Genomic DNA, 25,233 nt, shown 5'->3' with positions numbered 1-25,233 from the left:
TTGCTAAGAAAGGTCATCCTAGAATGAGAGTTGCACTCTTGTGCTCCTCCATTTCCAGCACTACAAAGTCAGTGGAAAAGGCAAATGGCCCAACCTTGACAATCATGTCCTCAATTACACCTGATGGAATCTTAATAGAGCCATCAGCAAGTTAGAAGCATATCTGGGTTGGTTTAACCTCATCAGTCAAACCAAGCTTTTTGATAGTGGATGCAGGTATTAGGTTGATACTTGCTCCAAGATCACATAGAGCTATCTTGGTACAAGCACCCTCTAATGTGCATGGTATCATAAAGCTTCCGGGGTCCTTAAGTTTTTTTGGTAAGCTTTTCAGAATAACTGCACTGCATTCTTCAGTGAGGTAAAGTTTTTCAGTTTCTCTCCAATCCTTCTTATGACTTAAGATCTCTTTCATGAACTTAGCATAAAAGGGTATTTGGTCAAGTGTCTCTGCAAACGGAATATTTATTTCAAGAGTCCTGAGATAGTCTGTAAAGCAGGCAAATTGTTTATCCTGTTCCGCTTGGTGGAGTTTCTGAGGATAAGGCATCTTGGCTTTGTATTCTTCAACCTTAGTTGCTGCAGGTTTATTTCCTATAGAAGTGGTTGGAGAAGCCTGCTTAAGGGGGTTGTTATCAGCACTTGCAGGTGTCTGATCCCTTATTGGCGTTTGAACGCCAGAATTGGGCACTACATGGGCGTTTAACGCCAGATTGCTACCCTTTTCTGGCGTTTAACGCCACTTTCTTACCCTTTTCTGGCGTTTGAATGCCAGAATCATTCCTCTCTGGGTTCTTACTATCCTCAGAGGGATTTTGGGCAGTGGGTTGGTCATCCTCTGTTATTTGTTCCTTTCTTGGCTTTCTACTGCTTTGAATTGAGACATTCAATGTCTTTCCACTCCTTAATTGAACAGCTTGGCATTCTTCTGTTTTCTGTTTAGATAGCTGCTGTCTTGTCTGATTCAAGTGTTTTTCCATATTCTCATTAGCATCTTTGGTTTCTTGCAGTATCTCTTTAAATTCTGCTAATTGTTTTTTTATAACAAGCAATTGTTGATTGAGTTCAGCAAGTTGTTCTTGAGGACTAAGTTCAGTGGGTACTTGATAAACCACTATTTTATGGTTTATAATGTGTTTAAATGTGTGTTTTTTTCATGATCTTTACCCACTTATTCATATGATTAGCATGCATTTATATTTCCTTCCCAAAATTATTACATGATTGAAAACTTGCTTCCTAGAGACTTTTAATTATGTATTTTAATTCTCCTTTATTCCATTCGATGTCGTGATCTCTGTGTTAAGTGTTTCAGGATTTATAGGGCATGAATGAGTTGGAGATTGGAAAGGAAGCTTGCAAAAATGGAAGGAACACAAGAAATTAAGGAGATGACCAATGAGAAGTGACGCGGCCGCATGGCTCACGCGACCGCGCGGAAGAGAGGAAATCGCAGTGACGCGGCCGCATGGCTCACGCGACCGCGCGGATTGGAATAGCACAAGTGAGGCGGAGGCGTAGACGACGCGCCAGCGTGGCAAAGCAAAACGCCGCATGACGCGTCCGCATGAATGACGCGATCGCGTGACATGCGCGATCTGCATAATCTGCAGAATTCGCTGGGAGCGATTTTGGGCCCTGTTTTGACCCAGTTTTCGGCCCAGAAAAGCAGACTAGAGCCAGAGAACATGCAGAAACCAAAAACAACATTCATTCTACACAGTTTTTAGTTTTTAGATTTAGTTTTACTCCTCCTCTAGGTTTTCTCTCTACACATTCATAGTTCTTAGGATTTTTATTTTGATTGCTCTTTGCATTGGGATATTGAGAAGAGTTATTACCTCATCAAGACTTTGTCATTCTAGTTCGTTTTCTTTACTTGGCTTTACTCTTCCATGTCCTTTAATTTACTTAATTTTATTATTGAATTATTTTAGAATTTATTAATACAAGAGTTACTTTTATTTTTAATTGATTCCTTTGAGTTTTATTTACCATGTCTTTCATTAGTTCCCTTTCATATGTTATGTGTTCCATATTCACAATGAGCGAGTAGTTCCCTAACTTGATGGGGAGTTGATTGAAAGGAACCCTTCAGTTGGAATACTCAAAAGAGAGATTATAATTGGGTTTACTGTTGGATGGCTCTCTAGTCACTAACGCCAGTCCTTCCAAGTAAGCGGATTGGGACTTGTGAGTAGAAACATCATTCCAACTTGTTTGACTTTCCCTTACTTAGTAAGGGATAACTAAACAGAACGACCTTCAATTATCAATTAATCTTGAGAGTACTGCAACAAGAATAGGGCTTCCAACTAATCTACTCCCAGTCAAGGATTTTATTTAAATTACTTAATTTCCCCAATTTAATTTCCTGTTTATTCAACTCAAACTCTTTCTGAAAATATCTGATTAATAAAATAGCACACCTTTTTGCAACTCGTTGGGAGACAACCTGGGATTCATACTCCCAGTATTTTAATTTTAATTTTTGTGACAACCCTTCTAAATTGATAAGCAGATTTCTGGTTGGTTAAGAACTATACTTGCAACGCATATTTACAACAATTCTTGACTCGCCAATTTTCGCCACGTCAATTTTTGGCGCCGTTGTCGGGGAGTTGCAATAGAGTGCTAAAGTTATTGATTGGATTTTATTTATTTGCATTTTATTTTATCTTGCTACCATGAGCTGCTTGTTTCTTTCGTTAGATGACGCGTTCACTTCCTGATCCAAACTTGCCAATATTCGATCTTGAGATTGAAAGAACTATTTCACGAATAAGGCAAGTTCGGCGTCGGATAGTCCTCTCTGAGGGTGGATCTGAAACGTCACTTGAGAAAGAAACCAGCCCCCGTTCTACTTATTTGGTTGATTTACGTGCAGGTAACATGGCAGCAGCTAGGAAAGTTACTATCCAGGAGGCTGGAGCCCCTGATTTTACAATGCAACCATTTCAAGCGCATCACCCAGTGGTGGCTACAGACTTTGAAATAAAGACCGCACTGCTCAATTTGATGCCCAAGTTTCATGGCTTGCCTGCTCAAGAGCCTATCAAGCACCTGAGAGATTTTCAAGCAGCCTGTTCTACCGTCAGGCGTGATGGTGCAGATGAAACCTCAATTTTGCTGAAAGCTTTCCCATTTTCTCTTGAGGGTAAGGCAAGAGAGTGGTACTACACTCAACCAGTAGCAACTGTATCCAACTGGGATACACTGAGAAGAGAATTCTTGGAAAAATTCTTTCCAGCTGAAGTTACTGATAAACTGAGGAAAGACATTTCCATGATTGTTCAGGATGAATCTGAGACTCTCTATGAATACTGGGAGTGCTTCAATAATCTTCTGGAAGCATGCCCCCACCATATGATTGACAAGATAGTATTACTCGGTTACGTCACACAAGGCATGAGGCCCCAAGATAAGACCACATTAGAAAGTGCTAGCAATGGGTCTATGAAAAAGTACAAGACCACTGATGAGGCATGGCAATTGATCAGCGACTTAGCTGAATCTACTCGGAATCACAGGCAGAAACAAGGCCGTTCAAAAGCTGTTGCAGAAGTATCCTCTAGCAGAGAGACTGTTGCTCTAACTCAGAGTATCTGTGAAATGACCAACTTGCTGAAGCAGATGCAATTGAATCAACAACAAGTTCAGCAAGCTCAACCTTCTCCACCACAGCAAAACCAACAGTTAATCCCACAGAGAGTTTGCAAAATTTGTGCTGATTATAGCCACTATACTGATGAGTGTTCGCAGCTCCAGCAGGAAGACAACACCGTAGCAGCCACTCATAACTTCTATGACCGCCCCAACCAAGGGTACAATCAAGGTGGCAATTACAACCATGGATGGCAGGACAATTCTAACCAGAATTGAAGGGACAACAACAACAGAAGAGGCAGAGACAATCAGGGAAATCAGAGGTAGAATAATAACAACAACAGGCAGCAGAACCAGAACCAGCCTTACAGAGCACCTTACCTAAGACAATCCCAAAGACCACAGAATACCCAATAGCAGACCTCTCAAATTACTTATCCTTCCTCATCTTCTAATGATGATTTACTACAATCTATTGATCGGAGACAATAGACCATGGAAAATAACATTAATGCCACTCTAAATGGTCTGAACGCTACTTTGCAAGCTCTTGTCTCACAGATTGGATCAATGAATAACTCCAATAACCAGCCTTTGAGCTCCAATAACCCAAGGGTGGCATTAATGCCATCACCCTAAGGTCCAGAACCACACTGCAGGAGAGGAATTAGGAGGAGCCAAGCCCACCAGAACACGCCTCAGCTGAAGAGGTAGTGGAAATAGAAGATGTTGAAGAGGAAGAGGACACACAGGACATAGCTGAAAAAGAAGAAGTTCAACCACAGGAGGAAGCACCACAGGGCACAGATACTGCAGAAGACACCACTCCTATTCCATTTCCACAACTTGCAAGGAAGCCCAGGAAGCAGCTGGAACCTGATCCCAAAATGGTAGAGATATTCAAAAAGGTTGAGGTAACTGTTCCTCTTTTTGATGTTATTCAACAGGTACCTAAATATGCAAAATTTCTAAAAGATTTATGTATACATAAAGACAAAATTAATGAATTAGAAACTATTTCTTAAGGTAGTTCCATATTTGCTTTAATGGGTGGTTTACCTGAGAAGTGTAGTGACCCAGGTCCTTGTATGGTTAATTATACTATTGGTGGTGTGATAATTTCTGACTGCATGTGTGATTTAGGAGCACGTGTGAGTATAATGCCTTTGTCTATATATGATATTTTGAGGCTCCCTCTCTTAAAAAGGTCGGCAGCTTGTTTTGTGTTAGTAGATAAAAGCATTATTACAGTGGTTGAAGTTGCTGAAGATGTATTAGTGGGCATTAAGGGACTCACATTTCCCCACTGATTTTTATATTCTGGAGATGTCCCAAAATGACTCAGAGAAGCCATCATCAATCCTACTTGGAAGACCATTCCTGAAGACATCTAAGTTCAAATTGGATGCTTTTTCAGGAACATACTCTTTTAAAATAGATGGCCGATTAGTAAGTTTCAATCTGAATGGAGTTATGAAGCACCCTCCAGAAGATCATTCTATCTTCCAGTGTGACATTATAGATGAAACCGTGGCTGAAGTTCACTAAGAGGAGCTAAAAGAGAAGCACACAGGACAAGGTCCACGTGTGGGGACATTCTCAGAGGACAATGACAGTGCTTTCCCATTGTTGCCAGCTCCAGACAACCCAGAGCCTGACCATGACCAGAAGTTAGAATTAAAATCCCTTCCTCCACACTTCAAATATGCTTACCTTAAGGACAAGCAAAAGTGTCTAGTTATCATTGCAAGGGAACTCACTTCTCAACAAGAAGAGCAGTTACTAAGTGTGCTGAGGAGGCACAAGAAGGCAATTGGGTGGAGTTTGGCAGATATAGTAGGCATCAACCCTCAAGTATGTGAGCACAGAATATTTTTAGAAGAGGGAGCAAGGCCCGTTCATCAACCCCAGAGAAGACTGAACCCCACTATCTTAGAGGTTGTCAAAAAGGAAGTGACTAGACTACTGGAGGCAGATATCATCTATCCCATCTCAGACAGTGAATGCGTAAGCCCAGTACAAGTAGTGCCAAAGAAGTCTGGAGTCACTATAGTGAAAAATGAGCATGGAGAGCTCATAGCAACCAGAGTACAGAACGCTTGGCGGGTCTGCATTGATTAAAGACGCCTCAACCAAGCAACCCGTAAGGATCACTATCCTCTTCCATTCATTGATCAAATGCTGGATCGCCTGTCAGGTAAATCACATTATTGTTTTCTAGATGGTTACACAGGTTATTTCCAGATTCATATAGCTCCTGAGGATCAGGAAAAGACTACTTTTACATGTCCTTTTGGGACTTATGCTTACAAGAGAATACCCTTTGGCTTGTGCAATGCACCAGCTACCTTCCAAAGGTGCATGATGAGTCTTTTCTCTGATCTTATTGAGGACTGTACGGAAGTTTTTATGGATGATTTTAGTGTTTATGGCGATTCCTTTAGCCTTTACTTAGATGGATTATCTACAGTATTAGATAGATGTGTCAGTACAAACCTTGTATTAAATTTTGAAAAATGTCACTTTATGGTTAAACAAGGGATTGTACTAGGACATGTTGTGTCTAATACTAGCATTTCTGTAGATCCAGCAAAGGTGGATGTTATTTCTAGTTTACCTTACCCCTCTTCTGTGAGGGAAGTCCGCTCGTTCCTTGGCCATGCAGATTTTTACAGGAGATTCATTAAGGACTTTAGTAAGGTTGCACTTCCCTTATCCAGACTACTGCAGAAGGATATTGAGTTTGAGTTCAGTGAAGATTGCAAACAAGCGTTTGATAAGCTGAAGACCGCCCTAACTCAAGCTCCAACTGTGAGAAGACCGGACTGGAGCCAGCCATTCGAAATAATGTGCGACGCTTCCAACCATGCGGTAGGAGCAGCATTGGCTCAGCGTGAAGGTAAGGACCCTTTTGTTATTGCTTATGCGTCTAAAACTCTAGATGCAGCACAATCCAATTACACTACTACTGAGAAAGAGCTTCTTACTATTGTTTTTGCTCTGGATAAATTTCGAGCCTATTTACTTGGTACGAAGGTAGTAGTGTACTCGGACCACACAGCTCTAAAGTATCTATTAGCTAAAAAGGAGTTCAAACCAAGGCTTATACGTTGGATACTGCTATTACAAGAATTTGATTTAGAAATTAAGGATAGGAGTGGTAACCAAAATTTAGTGGCAGACCACTTGAGTCGCCTTGAGCACATTTCAGATGACCCCACTCCTATAGCTGATAATATCCCATTTGATAACCTGCAAGCAGTATCCGAGGTAGTCCCTTGGTATGCACCTGTAGCTAATTATCTAGTTAGCCGCACTTTTCCTCCAAACTTTTCTAAGCATCAAAGAGACAAGCTGAAAAGCGAGTCTAAATATTATATATGGGATGACCCATATTTATGGAGATGTGGCGCTGACCAGGTAATTAGATGGTGTGTGCCTCAATCAGAATTCCAGTCCATCTTAGAGGCCTGTCACTCATCTGAGAGTGGAGGACATTTTGGCCCTCAAAGAACAGCTAGAAAAATCTTAGACTGTGGATTCTGGTGGCCTACACTTTTTAGAGACGCTGCTAAATTTTGTAGATCTTGTTTCCCACGCCAAAAATTTGGTAATATATCCAGGAGGGATGAGATGCCTCAACAAATTATGCTTTTCTATGAAATTTTTGACGTTTGGGGCATTGACTTCATGGGTCCATTTCCAAATTCTAATGGTTATTTTTATATATTGTTAGCTGTGGATTATGTTTCCAAATGGGTGGAAGCAATTCCTACCCGCACTGATGATGCTAACACTGTTGTTTCCTTTGTGAGAAACCACATTATTTGTTGCTTTGGATCACCACGAGCAATCGTGAGCGATCAAGGCACCCATTTTTGTAACAGGAGACTAACAGGATTAATGAAGAAGCATGGAATAATTCATAAGGTTGCAACAGCATACCATCCTCAGACTAATGGGCAAGCCGAGGTGTCAAACAAAGAGATAAAGCGTATCTTGCAGAAGATAGTCAAACCTCATAGAAGAGATTGGAGCACCAGGCTACAAGATGCACTTTAGGCGTACAGAACCGCATACAAAACACCTATTGGGATGAGTCCTTTCCGCTTAGTCTATGGAAAGGCTTGTCATCTCCCTGTTGAAGTCGAGCACAAAGCCTTTTGGGCAGTAAAGAAGTGCAACATGGGAATTGAGGCAGCCGGAGCTGAAAGGAAATTGCAACTGCGAGAATTGGAAAGCCTTCGCCTAGAAGCTTATGAGAATTCAAGACTATACAAGGAGAAGATGAAGGCTGTACATGATCAGCACATTAAGAGAAAAGAGTTTCAACCTGGAGACTTAGTCCTCCTTTACAAATCTCGACTGAGGCTCATGCCAGGCAAGTTGAAATCAAGATGGGAAGGTCCATACAGAGTAGAGAAGGCCGAACCGTACGGAGTTTATCACCTAAGCCATCCTTCCAGCTCTGAACTAATCAAAGTTAATGGACATCGTTTAAAGCTGTACCATGGAGAGCGGATGCAGAAAAATAAGGAGCTCGAGATCTTCCTCTTGGAAGATCCTCACATAGCCAAAGATTGAGCTAATGGAGCGTCCAACTTACGGACGTTAAAGCAAAGTGCTAGGTGGGAGACAACCCACCATGGTATGATCGTTCTTTCCTTTATTTTTAGTTTTTCTATTTAATAACTCTTCTCTTTATTAGTACATTTCATGCATTTGCATTTACATACTTTTATTTTTAATTGAAAAAAATGTTACGCGATGCGACCGCATCATTGACGCGTCCACATCGCAAGGAGATGGGAGAAAATAAAAAACAAACAGAGAGTCACGCAGGAGCGTGGCTGGAGGCGTGCCAATGGCACAAATTGTCCCACGCGACCGCGTCTCCGACGCGTCAGTGTCACATGGGAACACTAGCCTCCCACGCGACTGCGTGACCCACGCGGCCGCGTGCCCTAGAATTCGACGTCAAAAGGGTGCACGACCGAAAGTTGTGCTAGAGTGGTGCTGGATTGGTGCTGAACGCACAATCCTTCCCACGCGGCCGCGTGACCGACGCAACCGCGTCATATCCTTCTAATGGCCACTCACGCGATCGCATGCCCTACGCGATCGCGTCACCCAATATTTGGCAATTAATGATTTTTAACAGAGTTGTGCGAGTGCGAGGCTGCACTCGCGCCAGTGGCATAAAACGGGTGACGCGACCTTGTGACCGATGCGACCGCGTCAATCAGTATCAGCGCAAGTCGCACGACCGCGTGCCCCACACGACCGCGTCGATTGCGCCGCACAGCTTCCCTGATTTGCCACTTATCTTATCTTTTTCTCCTCAAATCCTATTTTCTCTTTTCCCTCCTTATTTCTTCCTCCTCCCTTTTTCCTTCCTCCTTCTTCCTTCTTTCTCACTTTTTACACCCTCACACTCTCTCTCTCCCCCATTAACAAGGTTTTCTTTTTCTTCTTCTCTCCTTACTTTTCTATTTTTCTTCTTATTTTTATATGTTATCTTCTTTTCTTTTCTTTCTCCTTTCATTATTCATATTTTCTTCCTTTTTACTTGGTGTTAGAAATTTTTTTGAGTCATTATTTCTCATTATATGCTTATAGATTGTTCTAAATTTGTTGGCAATTATATATTACTTTTTAAAGGGTTGCTTGCATGTTCAATTTAATACTTTCCATACATTATTTCACCATGCATGCTATGTGTTTGTGAAAAAGCCCATATGGCATTTTGCACTTTTCTACGTTATTCTACTCTACTATTAAATGCCCGTTTTTCATAAAACCCCTTTTATATTTTATTCGTTATAAATAATTGTCAATACAAACGTGATGGTTTGTTACGAGTGATGCTTGATCTATGCTACTCATGCCTTTGCCAGCATGCCAATAAACACCTTGCATTCACTTGTCATCATATGCACTAACTATTTTCCATTGATGACTTTTCACATGTAGTCATGACCATGTGATAACATCATTTACCTTTTACTGTGCATTCATAACCACCCTTTTCCGTTCTCTTCCTAGCTTTATCTCTTTGAATTTAATTTACTTTCTCTTCCCTTTTTCAGAATGGCCACCAAGAAAGGAAAAGAGAAAGCTACTCCCAAATCCACAGCAAGAAGAGGAACAAAAAGAGCATTAGTGGCAGAACCCTCTTCAACTGCGGTTAAACCCTCAACAAAGAGACTTAAGAGGATTATAAAGGTTGATGATAAAGAAAAAGCCTTCCCAGCAAAGGACACTGCACGATTTCCCAATCGCTACTGTGAGCAGATGTTCCCCATCCTGGCAGAAAGGAGCTACAACAACGAATACCTTCTTCTCCTCCCAAACCATATTGCTACCTTTGTTGAGCCGCAAATTGCACAAAGACAATGGGGTTTCCTACAGAGACAGCCGAGGATGGTCAATCTTTCTTGGGTAGTCGAGTTCTACTCCAACTTCCACCTGCCAACCCTACAGTCTGTCTTTGTCCGTCAGAAGCAAGTCCCCATTACAGAAGCGGCCATTCAAAAATCTCTAGGTCTTCCCCCTATTCCAGAAGGTTTGGACGCCTTTCAAGAAGCCGCACTCAAGCGCCATATGTACCAATTTGACTAGGACGCCGTTCTCAGAGTTATCGCACTACCTGGCAGCCGATGGATCGACGGATACCATCGTACCCGCCCTAAGGGAATTTCGGCTTCGGCACTTACCTTGGAGGCTCGCGTATGGGCACAGATCATGTCCCATTACGTCTTTCCGAGCACTCACGAGTCCTCCTCACTGCGGACATGGCCATTCTACTATGGTGCATCCTTACAGACTAGCCTCTGAACCTACCAAGACACATCCGGAATGCCATGGGACACGTACAAATCGCAGGCAACTTACCTTTCCCCGCCTTGGTCTCAGATCTCGTCTCCGCAGCCAGAGTCTCCTTCAGAGCTGGGGACACCAAAGCCATACTTCCACGGGATGATCAATATGTCCCTAATGGAAAATATATCAGACCCTCAGCAGCCACTACAGGCCAGCCTATTGAACCGGCTGCAGATATTCCTCCTTCAACACCACAAGCACCTACCACTGACCAACTGCTCCATCAGATATTCGAAAGGTTGGATCGGCAGGAACACAAAGCTAAGATGAGAGAGCGTCATAACAAGCGCCGATTCACATACCTCAAGGAACTGATTATGGGAAAATTCAAGGACTCAGACACCCCGGACTCCACTTCCTTTACCAGCACAGGGAGCCATGATGGTCCCGATTGTGGAGCTACTGCTACCAGCCCACCCCTATTCCTTCCAGATGGCACCGAGGACGGTGTAAAGCCTTAAGTGTGGGGAGGTCGGTCAGTACCTGACTTCCGGAGGTAATTTCTCTTTCCTAAACACCAATAAATTAGGATATTTAGTTAGATTTTTCTTTTGTAGAATAGGATAAATTGCATAGTAATAGATTAGTTGCATGCATGTTCTACTTGATTGAAAAGACAATAAGTTTCTTCTAAGACTCTATTTTTGGAACAAAATTTCACTAATTTTAATTAAAATTTTTTTTATGTTAAATTTGCTTGAAGTTGTATTTGGAACATGATTTTTGAGCTAAAGAACACACAACCTGTGAGATTTGAGCCTTTATGCATGGTTACATTATTTAACCATAATTATTTTATTCTTGTGTGTTTACTTCCCTATGATTGTAATCTATATTTTGTCATCCTATATGTCCAATATTTATTATATTTATATGTTGCATATGATTGAAGCCATTAATTGTTTAGCTCACTTATCCAAATTAAGCCTACCCTTTCAATTACCTTTGTTAGCCACTTTGAGCCTTTAAATCCCATTTGTTCCATATTTTACCACATTACTAGCCTTAAGCGGAAAAACAATTATATATCCCAAACTGAATCTTTGGTTAGCTTAAGATAGAATTGTGTGTGCTAATTAAGTATGGGAAATTGTGGGAACAAAAGATAATAAGGGAATGTGTCATGATAATATAATGGGAATTTGGATACCTACTCATGTGAAACTATAAGAATTAAAAATCTATGTGCATTGATAAGCTATGTTTATTTTTATACTTATATTAAAAAAAAAATAAAAAATATTCAATAAATAAATAAGGGGACAAAATTACCCCAACGTTAAGTTAAGAATTCAAAGGTCAATGCATGTATGATAAAATTGAAATAAAAGTTGATACATGAGTATGGAATGTGAAAGAGAAATTCTGGGTAGCTAGGTATGAATTCTAAAGTTATATAGAATATATACATAGGTTATGTTAAAGCTTGGGTTAATTAAAGATTCAGTTTATAAGCTTACTTAGCCATATATGTATCCTTACCATTACCTTGGCCCCATTACAACCTTGAAAAGACCTCATGATGTCTGCATTGGTATATTAAATGTTGTTGATTGATTAGGAGAAGAACAAAAAAATTAGAAAGCATGATTAGAGAATGATAGAGTGATTGCCGTATACACTAGAGAGATTAGAGCGTATATACATCATCAGTGAGGGTTCAATGCTTAAAATTCTATGTTTCCTGCTTTCATGAGCTGCCTTCTTGCATTTTTATCTGTTCTTACTGCATGAGAATTGAATTAGTGGAATTTGATTTGTAATTATTTTGAAGAGCTTATTTACTATTGATCAAGTGGACAAAAATCATACAGTTGCATTCATATATATAGGTTGCATTGCATTGCATGAGTTTTACATGTTCCTACTCATTTATTTTATCTCCTTCAACTAAGCATGAGGACATGCTAATGTTTAAGTGTGGAGAGGTTGATAAACCACTATTTTATGGTTTATAATGTGTTTAATTGTGTGGTTTTATCATTACCCACTTATTCATATGATTAGCATGCATTTATATTTCCTTCCTAAAATTATTACATGATTGAAAACTTGCTTCCTAGAGACTTTTAATTATGTATTTTAATTCTCCTTTATTCCATTCGATGCCGTGATCTGTGTGTTAAGTGTTTCAGGCTTTATAGGGCATGAATGAGTTGGAGATTGGAAAGGAAGCTTGCAAAAATGGAAGGAACACAAGAAATTAAGGAGATGACCAGCGAGAAGTGACGCGGCCACATGGCTCACGCGACCGCGCAGAAGAGAGGAAATCGCAGTGACGCGGCCGCATGGCTCACGCGACCGCACGGATTGGAATAGCACAAGTGACGCGGAGGCGTGGACGACACGCCCGCGTGGCAAAGCAAAACGCCGCATGACACGTCCGCATGAATGACGCGATCGCGTGACATGCACGATCTGCATAATCTGCAGAATTTGCTGGGGGCGATTTTGGGCCCTGTTTTGACCCAGTTTTCAGCCCAGAAAAGCAGACTAGAACCAGAGAACATGCAGAAACCAAAAACAACATTCATTCTACACAGTTTTTAGTTTTTAGATTTAGTTTTACTCCTCCTCTAGGTTTTCTCTCTACACATTCATAGTTCTTAGAATTTTTATTTCGATTGCTCTTTGCATTGGAATATTGAGAAGAGTTATTACCTCATCAAGACTTTGTCATTCTAGTTCGTTTTCTTTACTTGGCTTTACTCTTCCATGTCCTTTAATTTACTCAATTTTATTATTGAATTATTTTAGAATTTATTAATACAAGAGTTACTTTTATTTTTAATTGATTCCTTTGAGTTTTATTTATCATGTCTTTCATTAGTTCCCTTTCCTATGTTATGTGTTCCATATTCACAATGAGCGAGTAGTTCCCTAACTTGATGGGGAGTTGATTGAAAGGAACCCTTCAGTTGGAATACTCAAAAGAGAGATTATAATTGGGTTTACTGTTGGATGGCTCTCTAGTCACTAACGCCAGTCCTTCCAAGTAAGCGGATTGGGACTTGTGAGTAGAAACATCATTCCAACTTGTTTGACTTTCCCTTACTTAGTAAGGGATAACTAAACAGAACGACCTTCAATTATCAATTAATCTTGAGAGTACTGCAACAAGAATAGGGCTTTCAACTAATCTACTCCCAGTCAAGGCTTTTATTTAAATTACTTAATTTCTCCAATTTAATTTCCTGTTTATTCAACTCAAACTCTTTCTGAAAATATCTGATTAATAAAATAGCACACCTTTTTGCAACTCGTTGGGAGACGACCTGGGATTCATACTCCTAGTATTTTAATTTTAATTTTTGTGACAACCCTTCTAAATTGATAAGCAGATTTCTGGTTGGTTAAGAACTATACTTGCAACGCATATTTACAACAATTCTTGACTCGCCAATTTCCGCCACGTCAATTTTTGGCGCCGTTGCCGGGGAGTTGCAATAGAGTGCTAAAGTTATTGATTGGATTTTATTTATTTGCATTTTATTTTATCTTGCTACCATGAGCTGCTTGTTTCTTTCGTTAGATGACGCGTTCACTTCCTGATCCAAACTTGCCAGTATTCGATCCTGAGATTGAAAGAACTATTTCACGAATAAGGCAAGCTCGGCGTCGGTTAGTCCTCTCTGAGGGCAGATCTGAAACGTCACTTGAGAAAGAAACCAGCCCCCGTTCTACTTATTTGGTTGATTTACGTGCAGGTAACATGGCAGCAGCTAGGAGAGTTACTATCCAGGAGGCTGGAGCCCCTGATTTTACAATGCAACCATTTCAAGCGCATCACCCAGTGGTGGCTACAGACTTTGAAATAAAGACCGCACTGCTCAATTTAATGCCCAAGTATCATGACTTGCCTGCTCAAGAGCCTATCAAGCACCTGAGAGATTTTCAAGCAGCCTGTTCTACCGTCAGGCGTGATGGTGCAGATGAAACTTCAATTTTGCTGAAAGCTTTCCCGTTTTCTCTTGAGGGGAAGGTAAGAGAGTGGTACTACACTCAACCAGCAGCAACTGTATCCAACTGGGATACACTGAGAAGAGAATTCTTGGAAAAATTCTTTCCAGCTGAAGTTACTGATAAACTGAGGAAAGACATTTCCATGATTGTTCAGGATGAATCTGAGACTCTCTATGAATACTGGAGCGCTTCAATAATCTTCTGGAAGCATGCCCCCACCATATGATTGACAAGATAGTATTATTCGGTTACGTCACACAAGTCATGAGGCCCCAAGATAAGACCACATTGGAAAGTGCTAGCAATGGGTCTATGAAAAAGTACAAGACCACTGATGAGGCATGGCAATTGATCAGCGACTTAGCTGAATCTACTCGGAATCACAGGCAGAAACAAGGCCGTTCAAAAGCCGTTGCAGAAGTATCCTCTAGCAGAGAGACTGCTGCTCTAACTCAGAGTATCTGTGAAATGACCAACTTGCTGAAGCAGATGCAATTGAATCAACAACAAGTTCAGCAAGCTCAACCTTCTCCACCACAGCAAAACCAACAGTTAATCCCACAGAGAGTTTGCAAAATCTGTGCTGATTATAGCCACTATACTGATGAGTGTCCGCAGCTCCAGCAGGAAGACAACACCGTAGCAGCCACTCATAACTTCTATGACCGCCCCAACCAAGGGTACAATCAAGGTGGCAATTACAACCATGGATGGTAGGACAATTCTAACCAGAATTAAAGGGACAACAACAACAGAAGAGGCAGAGATAATCAGGGAAATCAGAGGTAGAATAATAACAACAACAGGCAGCAGAACCAGAACCAACCTTACAGAGCACCTCACCTAAGACAATCCCAAAGACCACAGAATACCCAATAGCAGACCTCTCAAATTACTTATCCTTCCTCATCTTCTAATGATGATTTACTACAATCTATTGATCGGAGACAACAGACCATGGAAAATAACATTAATGCCACTCTAAATGGTCTGAACGCTACTTTGCAAGCTCTTGTCTCACAGATTGGATCAATGAATAACTTTAATAACCAGCCTTTGAGCTCCAGTGGAATTCCCTCTCAACCATTACCCAATCCCAAGGGTGGCATTAATGCCATCACCCTAAGGTCCGAAACCACACTGCAGGAGAGGAATCAGGAGGAGCCAAGCCCACCAAAACACGCCTCAGCTGAAGAGGTAGTGGAAATAGAAGATGTTAAAGAGGAAGAGGACACACAGGACATAGCTGAAAAAGAAGAAGTTCAACCATAGGAGGAAGCACCACGGGGCACAGATACTGCAGAAGACACCACTCCTATTCCATTTCCACAACTTGCAAGGAAGCCTAGGAAGCAACTGGAACCTGATCCCAAAATGGTAGAGATATTCATAAAGGTTGAGGTAACTGTTCCTCTTTTTGATGTTATTCAACAGGTACCTAAATATGCAAAGTTTCTAAAAGATTTATGTATACATAAAGACAAAATTAATGAATTAGAAACTATTCCTTTAGGTAGTTTCATATCTGCTTTAATAGGTGGTTTACCTGAGAAGTGTAGTGACCTAGGTCTTTGTATGGTTAATTATACTATTGGTGGTGTGATAATTTCTGACTGCATGTGTGATTTAGGAGCATGTGTGAGTATAATGCCTTTATCTATATATGATATTTTGAGGCTCCCTCCCTTAAAAAGGTCGGCAGCTCGTTTTGTGTTAGTAGATAAAAGCATTATTACAGTGGTTGGAGTTGCTGAAGATGTATTAGTGGGCATTAAGGGACTCACATTTCCCCACTGATTTTTATATTCTGGAGATGTCCCAAAATGACTCAGAGAAGCCATCATCAATCCTACTTGGAAGATCATTCCTGAAGACATCTAAGTTCAAATTGGATGCTTTTTCAGGAACATACTCTTTTAAAATAGATGGCTGATTAGTAAGTTTCAATCTGAATGGAGTTATGAAGCACCCTCCAGAAGATCATTCTATCTTCCAGTGTGGCATTATAGATGAAACCATGGCTGAAGTTCACCAGGAGGAGTTAGAAGAGAAGCACACAGGACAAGGTCCACGTGTGGGGACATTCTCAGAGGATAATGACAGTGCTTTCCCATTGTTGCCAGCTCCAGACAACCCAGAGCCTGACCATGACCAGAAGTTAGAATTAAAACCCCTTCCTCCACACCTCAAATATGCTTACCTTGAGGACAAGCAAAAGTGTCCAGTTATCATTGCAAGGGAACTCACTTCTCAACAAGAAGAGCAGTTACTAAGTGTGCTTAGGAGGCACAAGAAGGCAATTAGGTGGAGTTTGGCAGATATAATAGGCATCAACCCTCAAGTATGTGAGCACAGAATATTTTTAGAAGAGGGAGCAAGGCCCGTTCATCAACCCCAGAGAAGACTGAACCTCACTATCTTAGAGGTTGTCAAAAAGGAAGTGACCAGACTATTGGAGGCAGATATCATCTATCCCATCTCAGACAGTGAATGGGTAAGCCCAGTACAAGTAGTGCCAAAGAAGTCTGGAGTCACTACAGTAAAAAATGAGCATGGAGAGCTCATAGCAACCAGAGTACAGAACGCTTGGCGGGTCTGCATTGATTACAGATGCCTCAACCAAGCAACCCGTAAGGATCACTATCCTCTTCCATTCATTGATCAAATGCTGGATCACCTGTCAGGTAAATCACATTATTGTTTTCTAGATGGTTACACAGGTTATTTCTAGATTCATATAGCTCCTGAGGATCAGGAAAAGACTACTTTTACATGTCCTTTTGGGACTTATGCTTACAAGAGAATACCCTTTGGCTTGTGCAATGTACCAGCTACCTTCCAAAGGTGCATGATGAGACTTTTCTCTGATCTTATTGAGGACTGTATGGAAGTTTTTATGGATGATTTTAGTGTTTATGGCGATTCCTTTAGCCTTTGCTTAGATGGATTATCTACAGTATTAGATAGATGTGTCAGTACAAACCTTGTATTAAATTTTGAAAAATGTCATTTTATGGTTAAACAAGGGATTGTACTAGGACATGTTGTGTCTAATACTAGCATTTCTGTAGATCCAGCAAAGGTGGATGTTATTTCTAGTTTACCTTACCCCTCTTCTGTGAGGGAAGTCCGCTCGTTCCTTGGCCATGCAGATTTTTACAGGAGATTCATTAAGGACTTCAGTAAGGTTGCACTTCCCTTATCCAGACTACTGCAGAAGGATATTGAGTTTGAGTTCAGTGAAGATTGCAAACAAGCGTTTGATAAGCTGAAGACCGCCCTGACTCAAGCTCCAATTGTGAGAGGACCGGACTGGAGCCAGCCATTCGAAATAATGTGCGACGCTTCCAACCATGCGGTAGGAGCAGCATTGGCTCAGCGTGAAGGTAAGGACCCTTTTGTTATTGCTTATGCGTCTAAAACTCTAGATGCAGCACAATCCAATTACACTACTACTGAGAAAGAGCTTCTTGCTATTGTTTTTGCTCTGGATAAATTCTGAGCCTATTTACTTGGTACGAAGGTAGTAGTGTACTCGGACCACGCAGCTCTAAAGTATCTATTAGCTAAAAAGGAGTTCAAACCAAGGCTTATACGTTGGATACTGCTATTACAAGAATTTGATTTAGAAATTAAGGATAAGAGTGGTAACCAGAATTTAGTGACAAACCACTTGAGTCGCTTTGAGCACATTTCAGATGACCCCACTCCTATAGCTGATAATTTCCCATTTGATAACCTGCAAGCAGTATCCGAGGTAGTCCCTTGGTATGCACCTGTAGCTAATTATCTAGTTAGCTGCACTTTTCCTCTAAACTTTTCTAAGCATCAAAGAGACAAGCTGAAAAGCGAGTCTAAATATTATATATGGGATGACCCATATTTATGGAGATGTGGCGCTGACCAGGTAATTAGATGGTGTGTGCCTCAATCAAAATTCCATTCCATCTTAGAGGCCTGTCACTCATCTGAGAGTGGAGGACATTTTGGCCCTCATAGAACAGTTAGAAAAATCTTAGACTGTGGATTCTGGTGGCCTACACTTTTTAGAGATGCTGCTAAATTTTGTAGATCTTGTTTTCCATGCCAAAAATTTGGTAATATATCCAGGAGGGATGAGATGCCTCAACAAATTATGCTTTTCTATGAAATTTTTGACGTTTGGGGCATTGACTTCATGGGTCCATTTCCAAATTCTAATGGTTATTTTTATATATTGTTAGCTGTGGATTATATTTCCAAATGGGTGGAAGCAATTCCTACCCACACTGATGATGCTAACACTGTTGTTTCCTTTGTGAGAAACCACATTATTTGTCGCTTTGGATCACCACGAGCAATCGTGAGCGATCAAGGCACCCATTTTTGTAACAGGAGACTAACAGGATTAATGAAGAAGCATGGAATAATTCATAAGGTTGTAACAGCATACCATCCTCCGACTAATGGGCAAGCCGAGGTGTCAAATAGAGAGATAAAGCGTATCTTGCAGAAGATAGTCAAACCTCATAGAAGATATTGGAGCACCAGGCTACAAGATGCACTTTGGGCGTACAGAACCGCATACAAGACACCCATTGGGATGAGTCCTTTCCGCTTAGTCTATGGAAAGGCTTGTCATCTCCCTGTTGAAGTCGAGCACAAAGCCTTTTGGGCACTAAAGGAGTGCAACATGGGAATTGAGGCAGCCGGAGCTGAAAGAAAATTACAACTGCAAGAATTGGAAAGCCTTCACCTAGAAGCTTATGAGAATTCAAGACTATACAAGGAGAAGATGAAGGCTGTACATGATCAACACATTAAGAGAAAAGAGTTTCAACCTGGAGACTTAGTCCTCCTTTACAAATCTCGACTGAGGCTCATGCCAGGCAAGTTGAGATCAAGATGGGAAGGTCCATACAGAGTAGAGAAGGCCGAACCGTACGGAGTTTATCACCTAAGCCATCCTTCCAGCTCTGAACTTATCAAAGTTAATGGACATCGTTTAAAGCTGTACCATGGAGAGCGGATGCAGAAAAATAAGGAGCTCGAGATCTTCTTCTTGGAAGATCCTCACATAGCCAAAGATTGAGCTAATGGAGCGTCCAAATTACGGACGTTAAAGCAAAGTGCTAGGTGGGAGACAACCCACCATGGTATGATCGTTCTTTTCTTTATTTTTAGTTTTTCTATTTAATAACTCTTCTCTTTATTAGTACATTTCGTGCATTTGCATTTAAATACTTTTATTTTTAATTGAAAAAAAAATGTTACGCGACACGACCGCATCATTGACGTGTCCACGTCGCAAGGAGATGGGAGAAAATAAAAAACAAACAGAGAGTCACGCAGGAGCGTGGCTGGAGGCGTGCCAATGGCACAAATTGTCCCACGCGACCGCGTCGCCGATGCGTCAGCGTCACATGGGAACATTGGCCACCCACGCGACCGCATGACCCACGCGACCGCGTGACCCACGCGGCCGCGTGCCCTAGAATTCGACGTCAAAAGGGTGCACGACCGAAAGTTGTGCTAGAGTGGTGCTGGATTGGTGCTGAACGCACAATCCTTCCCACGCGGCCGCGTGACCGACGCAACCGCGTCATATCCTTCTAATGGCCACTCACGCGATCGCATGCCCCACGCGATCGCGTCACCCAATATTTGGCAATTAATGATTTTTAACAGAGAGTTGTGCGAGTGCGAGGCTGCACTCGCGCCAGTGGCATAAAACGGGTGACGCGACCTTGTGACCGATGCGACTGCGTTAATCAGTATCAGCGCAAGTCGCACGACCGCGTGCCCCACACGACCGCGTCGATTGCGCCGCACAGCTTCCCTGATTTGCCACTTATCTTATCTTTTTCTCCTCAAATCCTATTCTCTCTTTTCCCTCCTTATTTCTTCATCCTCCCTTTTTCCTTCCTCCTTCTTCCTTCTTTCTCACTTTTTACACCCTCACTCTCTCTCTCCCCCCATTTACAAGGTTTTCTTTTTCTTCTTCTCTCCTTACTTTTCTATTTTTCTTCTTATTTTTATATGTTATCTTCTTTTCTTTTCTTTCTCCTTTCATTATTCATATTTTCTTCCTTTTTACTTGGTGTTAGAAATTTATTTGAGTCATTATTTCTCATTATATGCTTGTGGATTGTTCTAAATTTGTTGGCAATTATATATTACTTTTTAAAGGGTTGCTTGCATGTTCAATTTAATACTTTCCATACATTATTTCACCATGCATGCTATGTGTTTGTGAAAAAGCCCATATGGCATTTTGCACTTTTCTACGTTATTCTACTCTACTATTAAATGCCCGTTTTTCACAAAACCCCTTTTATATTTTATTCGTTATAAATAATTGTCAATACAAACTTGATGATTTGTTACGAGTGATGCTTGATCTATGCTACTCATGCCTTTGCCAGCATGCCAATAAACACCTTGCATTCACTTGTCATCATATGCACTAACTATTTTCCATTGATGACTTTTCACATGTAGTCATGACCATGTGATAACATCATTTACATTTTACTGTGCATTCATAACCACCATTTTCCGTTCGCTTCCTTTCTCTATCTCTTTGAATTTAATTTACTTTCTCTTCCCTTTTTCAGAATGGCCACCAAGAAAGGAAAAGAGAAAGCTACTCCCAAATCCACAGCAAGAAGAGGAACAAAAAGAGCATTAGTGGCAGAACCCTCTTCAACTGCGGTTAAACCCTCAACAAAGAGACTTAAGAGGATTATAAAGGTTGATGATAAAGAAAAAGCCTTCCCAGCAAAGGACACTGCACGATTTCCCAATCGCTACTGTGAGCAGATGTTCCCCATCCTGGCAGAAAGGAACTACAACAACGAACACCTTCTTCTCCTCCCAAACCATATTGCTACCTTTGTTGAGCCGCAAATTGTACAAAGACAATGGGGTTTCCAACAGAGACAGCCGAGGCAGGTCAACCTTTCTTGGGTAGTTGAGTTCTACTCCAACTTCCACCTGCCAACCCTGCAGTCTGTCTTTGTCCGTCAGAAGCAAGTCCCCATTACAGAAGAGGCCATTTAAAAAGCTCTAGGTCTTCCCCCTATTCCAGAAGGTTTGGACGCCTTTCAAGAAGCCGCACTCAAGCGCCAGATGTACCAATTTGACTAGGACGCCGTTCTCAGAGTTATCGCACTACCTGGCAGTCGATGGATCGACGGATACCATCGTACCCGCCCTAAGGGAATTTCAGCTTCGGCACTTACCTTGGAGGCTCGCGTATGGGCACAGATCATGTCCCATTACGTCTTTCCGAGCACTCACGAGTCCTCCTTCACTGCGGACATGGCCGTTCTACTATGGTGCATCCTTACAGACCAGCCTCTGAACCTACCAAGACACATCCGGAATACCATGGGACACGTACAAATCGCGGGCAACTTACCTTTCCCCGCCTTGGTCTCAGATCTCGTCTCCGCAGCCGGAGTCTCCTTCAGAGCTGGGGACACCAAAGCCATACTTCCACGGGATGATCAATTTGTCCCTAATGGGAAATATATCAGACCCTTAGCAGCCACTACAGGCCAGCCTATTGAACCGGCTGCAGACATTCCTCCTTCAACACCGCAAGCACCTACCACTGACCAACTGCTCCATCAGATACTCGAAAGGTTGGATCGGCAGGAACATAAAGCTAAGATGAGAGAGTGCCGTAACAAGCGCCGATTCACATACCTCAAGGAACTAATTATGGGAAAATTCAAGGACTCAGACACCCCGGACTCCACTTCCTATACCAGCACAGGGAGCCATGATGGTCCCGACTGTGGAGCTACTGCTACCAGCCACCCCTGTTCCTGCCAGATGGCACCGAGGACGGTGTAAAGCCTTAAGTGTGGGGAGGTCGGTCAGTACCTGACTTCCGGAGGTAATTTCTCTTCCCTAAACACCAATAAATTAGGATATTTAGTTAGATTTTTCTTTTGTAGAATAGGATAAATTGCATAGTAATAGATTAGTTGCATGCATGTTCTAATTGATTGAAAAGACAATAAGTTTCTTCTAAGACTCTATTTTTGGAACAAAATTTCACTAATTTTAATTAAAAATTTTTTTATGTTAAATTTGCTTGAAGTTGTATTTGGAACATGATTTTTGAGCTAAAGAACACACAACCTGTGAGATTTGAGCCTTTATGCATGGTTACATTATTTAACCATAATTATTTTATTCTTGTGTGTTTACTTCCCTATGATTGTAATCTATATTTTGTTTCATCCTATATGTCCAATATTTATTATATTTATATGTTGCATATGATTGAGGCCATTAATTGTTTAGCTCACTTATCCAAATTAAGCCTACCCTTTCAATTACCTTTGTTAGCCACTTTGAGCCTTTAAATCCCATTTATTCCATATTTTACCACATTACTAGCCTTAAGCAAAAAAACAATTATATATCCCAAACTGAAACTTTGGTTAGCTTAAGATAGAATTGTGTGTGCTAATTAAATATGGGAAATTGTGGGAACAAAAGATAATAAGGGAATGTGTCATGATAATATAATGGGAATTTGGATACCTACTCATGTGAAACTATAAGAATTAAAAATATATGTGCATTGATAAGCTATGTTTATTTTTATACTTATATTAAAAAAAATCTAAAATATTCAATAAATAAATAAGGGGACAAAATTACCCCAACGTTAAGTTAAGAATTCAAAGGTCAATGCATGTATGATAAAATTGAAATAAAAGTTGATACATGAGTATGGAATGTGAAAGAGAAATTCTGGGTAGCTAGGTATGAATTCTAAAGTTATATAGAATATATACATAGGTTATGTTAAAGTTTGGGTTAATTAAAGATTCAGTTTATAAGCTTACTTAGCCATATATGTATCCTTACCATTACCTTGGCCCCATTACAACCTTGAAAAGACCTCATGATGTCTGCATTGGTATATTAAATGTTGTTGATTGATTAGGAGAAGAACAAAAAAATTAGAAAGCAGGATTAGAGAAGGATAGAGTGATTTCCCTATACATTAGAGAGATTAGAGCGTATATACATCATCAGGGTTCAATGCTTAAAATTCTATGTTCCCTGCTTTCATGAGCTGCCTTCTTGCATTTTTATCTGTTCTTACTGCATGAGAATTGAATTAGTGGAATTTGATTTGTAATTGTTTTGAAGAGCTTATTTACTATTGATCAAGTGGACAAAAATCATACAGTTGCATTCATATATATAGGTTGCATTGCATTGCATGAGTTTTACATGTTCCTACTCATTTATTTTATCTCCTTCAACTAAGCATGAGGACATGCTAATGTTTAAGTGTGGGGAGGTTGATAAACCACTATTTTATGGTTTATAATGTGTTTAATTGTGTGGTTTTATCATGATCTTTATCCACTTATTCATATGATTAGCATGCATTTATATTTTCTTCCTAAAATTATTACATGATTGAAAACTTGCTTCCTAGAGACTTTTAATTATGTATTTTAATTCTCCTTTATTCCATTCGATGCCATGATCTGTGTGTTAAGTGTTTTAAGCTTTATAGGGCATGAATGAGTTGGAGATTGGAAAGGAAGCTTGCAAAAATGGAAGGAACACAAGAAATTAAGGAGATGACCAGCGAGAAGTGACGCGGCCGCATGGCTCACGCGACCGCACGGAAGAGAGGAAATCGCAGTGACGCGGCCGCATGGCTCACGCGACCGCGCGGATTGGAATAGCACAAGTGACGCGGAGGCGTGGACGACGCGCCCGCGTGGTAAAGCAAAACGCCGCATGACGCGTCCGCATGAATGACGCGATCGCGTGACATGCACGATCTGCATAATCTGTAGAATTCGCTGGGGGCGATTTTGGGCCCTGTTTTGACCCAGTTTTCGGCCCAGAAAAGCATACTAGAGCCAGAGAACATGCAGAAACTAAAAACAACATTCATTCTACACAGTTTTTAGTTTTTAGATTTAGTTTTACTCCTCCTCTAGGTTTTCTCTCTACACATTCATAGTTCTTAGGATTTTTATTTCGATTGCTCTTTGCATTGGGATATTGAGAAGAGTTATTACCTCATCAAGACTTTGTCATTCTAGTTCGTTTTCTTTACTTGGCTTTACTCTTCCATGTCCTTTAATTTACTCAATTTTATTATTGAATTATTTTAGAATTTATTAATACAAGAGTTACTTTTATTTTTAATTGATTCCTTTGAGTTTTATTTATCATGTCTTTCATTAGTTCCCTTTCCTATGTTATGTGTTCCATATTCACAATGAGCGAGTAGTTCCCTAACTTGATGGGGAGTTGATTGAAAGGAACCCTTCAGTTGGAATACTCAAAAGAGATATTGTAATTGGGTTTACTGTTGGATGGCTCTCTAGTCACTAACGCCAGTCCTTCCAAGTAAGCGGATTGGGACTTGTGAGTAGAAACATCATTCCAACTTGTTTGACTTTTCCTTACTTAGTAAGGGATAACTAAACAGAACGACCTTCAATTATCAATTAATCTTGAGAGTACTGCAACAAGAATAGGGCTTCCAACTAATCTACTCCCAGTCAAGGCTTTTATTTAAATTACTTAATTTCCCCAATTTAATTTCCTGTTTATTCAACTCAAACTCTTTCTGAAAATATCTGATTAATAAAATAGCACACCTTTCTGCAACTCGTTGGGAGACGACCTGGGATTCATACTCCCAATATTTTAATTTTAATTTTTATGACAACCCTTCTAAATTGATAAGCAGATTTCTGGTTGGTTAAGAACTATACTTGCAATGCATATTTACAACAATTC

At 40.7% G+C, this 25,233-nt stretch overlaps 1 non-coding gene across 1 annotated transcript; it reads right to left on the bottom strand.

The window, feature by feature from the left end:
- Nucleotides 1-3,264: 3,264 nt before the first annotated feature.
- Nucleotides 3,265-3,372, bottom strand: LOC148581472 (small nucleolar RNA R71). The gene has a single exon (XR_015897880.1). It is a non-coding gene; the product is annotated as a small nucleolar RNA R71 (small nucleolar RNA).
- Between the last annotated feature and the right edge of the window lie 21,861 nt (nucleotides 3,373-25,233).

Source organism: Arachis ipaensis, chromosome B10, assembly GCF_059453495.1.
Source record: "Arachis ipaensis isolate K30076 ecotype BB chromosome B10, ASM5945349v1, whole genome shotgun sequence".
Taxonomy (NCBI): domain Eukaryota; kingdom Viridiplantae; phylum Streptophyta; class Magnoliopsida; order Fabales; family Fabaceae; genus Arachis; species Arachis ipaensis.
The sequence above is the reverse complement of the archived record's forward strand: the minus strand, read 5'-3'. Positions and strand labels throughout refer to the sequence as shown.